Source organism: Euwallacea similis, chromosome 11 (genome assembly GCF_039881205.1).
Source record: "Euwallacea similis isolate ESF13 chromosome 11, ESF131.1, whole genome shotgun sequence".
Classification (NCBI taxonomy): Eukaryota; Metazoa; Arthropoda; class Insecta; order Coleoptera; family Curculionidae; genus Euwallacea; species Euwallacea similis.
The window spans coordinates 5,087,216-5,090,786 of NC_089619.1; positions in this window are offsets into that span (position 1 = coordinate 5,087,216).

Consider the following 3,571-nt stretch of genomic DNA (forward strand, 5'->3'; position numbering starts at 1 on the left):
AAAAGAAGAACCATTGGAAATTTATCCCAATGAACTTTAAACCGACAACCCCTATTAATAAGGGAGATTCAGGGCGAAAACGTTTACACTCCGTGATGATTAACAATTTTCTTTATTGTTGGGTTCAAGTTGGATCAAGTTATGTCCGGTTTAACTGTTTAAGTTTCCTACACTTTGCGTCTAGTTTTGGGATAAATGTGAAGACCACTGGTCTGGGTTTGTGTCGCGGGTCATAAAGGTTTTACGGACGGCCACGCGAGTAACTTATCACTGTAAATGTATGTATAATCTTATTTAATGGGTTGTAATGTGTCCTTACAGGCGTTAAAAATTTGTTTCAACTTTATTGCCTTGAAATCCTCTAGAAAAACCCTGATAAAGAAAATGCCATTCTTGTCGTGAAAAATTCTCCTGTAGAATTTACTCTTTCCTTAAAATCAAAGGCGTAACAGGCAGATTTGTAAACTCATTGGTTTATTTGTAAATTTACAAAATCGAAATTGAAAAAAAAATATCGAAATTCAAATCAGCTCGCTACGCCTCTGTCGATTGAATGGTATATCAGCTCTCAGTATTTATCAAATCCAGGAAAATTTGAAATTTAATTAGTTGAAAATCAAAGACATATTAGACTAATTTGTGAACTAACACTGATCAATTTATGAATTTGTATAGCCCGAATTTCTAAAAACTTATAAGAGTAGAAAAAGTCTTCGTACGCCATTGCTTGCAGTATGCAACTTAAGTATTTTTAATTTATTTCGACTTTTTAAATTTTATTTCATAAAATACAGAGGTGTGCGGGAACTTGCATACATTTTCAATTTACTGAATTTTGGTTCTGAAGAGAGGCACTTAAAGGTACCTCATAAGGTTCTTTTAGCACCCATATTGAAACCACTAATGACTCAACAACAATTAAATAAAATTTCCACCCTCCCCGTAAGAACCAACCCCGCGCTATCCCCATTTCATTAGTCTTGAGCTTCAATTAACTCGATGGCAAGTAGTAACACAATCCGGCCCTTCGTTAAACTTACCTATTTACAATCCTTACATTTCCTTTCTAATTTGAGTTTCAAACTGTTCTCATTTAGCAATAATTAAAAGTCGCCCAGCAACTTTGACTTCTTTAATGAATCCTACGGGTGAGGGCATAACAAAAACGCTTGTTCTGCGAAAACAGGCATTAATTAGAAGTGTATCTAATTAGCCTCTGGCTAATTTAATTACGAACCGCCGGGAATTTTAATTAAGAGGTACTTATAAGAATCTAGTTTCAGAATATCTAGGTCCAATGGGGACGGTCGTAGTTCTTTAACCAAGTCCGAGTTGGACTTAACTTTGAAGCTTGATTATTAAGAAAATTCATATGCCGTTATGAAGAAAATGGTAAGAAACATACATAAAGAGACACGTTGATGCTTCATTTCAATCTCAATCAGAACTCGAAAATTGAGCCTTTTTATACCTCAAAAATGTGCCGTAACCAGGGGAAAGGGCTGATTGCACCCTGGAACTGGCCATAGTTCCCTGGACAATAATATCTCATTACGAAGGTCGACTTTCTGCCGAAGAATGAACTCAATCACGGCGTGCGGTGGAGATCATTATGACCCCCATTCACACGGTTTACAATTCTTCATCATTTGCGTATTTCAGTTGTCATTTAGACGCATTGTCGCGTTGCAAAACACCCAAATTCGCACTACGTGAACCGTGCAAATCTTAAATGTGCCCATTAACGATCTGGATTAAGCTGGAATGTGGAATAGTTTCATGAGAGTCGAAAAGACCCTCTTGAGATTTGGAGTTTTTTAATAGGTAGATAGGTAAAGAATTTATCTCCATAGATTGTAGATTTCATTGCAAAAAAAAACTAGAAAAAATACTGCACTTTATGACGAAGTGTTTAAACCAAGCCATGCCTCATTCTGAAAGATATCAAGCTAAAAACAGTGGAAATTATCATAAGGACCTTCATATGCCTAAATTGGATTAAAAAAAGAGGAATCCGGGTTTCTTCCTTGTCAAGAATTTTTTTGTAATAGATGCCAAGTTGAAAAAAAGGAAAACCAACTCAACTGGAGATCTACTATTTCTGCTGCTACTATTCTGAGACGAGAATATCTATCTCAGACTTTAATTTGGTAAATATCATGGCTAAAAAGCAAAAAATCACGCTAAGAATTAATTGTCTATATGTGTACTTCAAAATCAAAGAGAAATTAAAGTAACCGACGCGAGATTTCCCCTTCTCCAGGTAGTTTATGGTAAATTTCAAGCTAATAAAGTGGAAAACGGACTAAATTGAAGATGCAAGAATGGAAAGATATATTAACTACGCCTCTAGGTTCTGGAATATTCCTGTACACAACCAATGAAAATGGCTCATATAATTGCAAAGAGCAGGGTTGAAGAGAGGTCCATGTTCAAATAGAGAATTTTCCAAAATTTCGCTTCACGAGTAAATTTTCTGACCTTGAAAAAATGAATTAAGAAACTTATTTAGTACGCCTCTGGTTTCTAGAATATTTCTGAACATGACCAATAATATTGACTCATATCGTGACGCAAAGCAGGACCGTAGAAGGTGCTTTTTCAAATAGATAATTTTACAAAGTGTCACTGAACCAATAATAAATTTGTGTTTGAAATTGAAAAAACATGACATAAAAGGATCATTTAAAGCACTGAATTTACTAATATTAATATCTGTTAAATTCATGTTGAACCCGCAATTTAAATACGCTTCTGGTTTATACACTTCTTCTGTATATGGCTAACGGTAAGTGTTGAAATACTATAAAATAAATGCCAAAATACAATAGCATAGGAAAATATGTTGTCAATTAAGTGATTTCTTAAAAACTTCCTTGTCCAAGATATCCGTGTCTGAACCTGTATGGGTTACGATTTAAAAATGTATTTGGTGCGCCACTGTTTTCTAGAGTATGTCGTTTCTCCAGGCAATTTGCATTAGAAACTCTTCCCCGATTCATCCCTCATTTCCTCCACCCCTTTCCCTGCAATATTTGGATTTTGAAATTGCCAAACGATGTCCCAAACAGGAACACGAGCACCATCCCTTGTTGCCACAATTAAAATCTCTGTGCACGCACAATGACAACATTTGCTAATTAAAGATTGTACATTTAACCCTGTGTTGATGAATATGAGCTATGAGATTCAGGCTTCTTGCATCGATTTGTGCATATTTTGGTAATAGGTAAAACACCTCTTTTTGTAGGTACAAGACCAGTTTTAATTAATCCCAATCACCAATTACCGAATCGAGTCTCCCCGAGGGTCATAAAAACTGCAACGAGGTAAATAAAATTAAAACTCTTTTCATTCTGCCGATCAGAGTTTCACGGAAATTAATTGCAAATGTGCCGTTTATCAAATAGATGCTTTTTCGTCCAATTTACGTCCCATATCCCATTTTTTTTAATTTAAACTAGTTGTGTTTGCGTTCGTGTACAAATTGGCAGTCTATCGCAATTTTCATCTCCCTTTATAACCCCGGAAAAAAGATAGGATAGATAGGAGTTTTTCTCAATCAAACAAG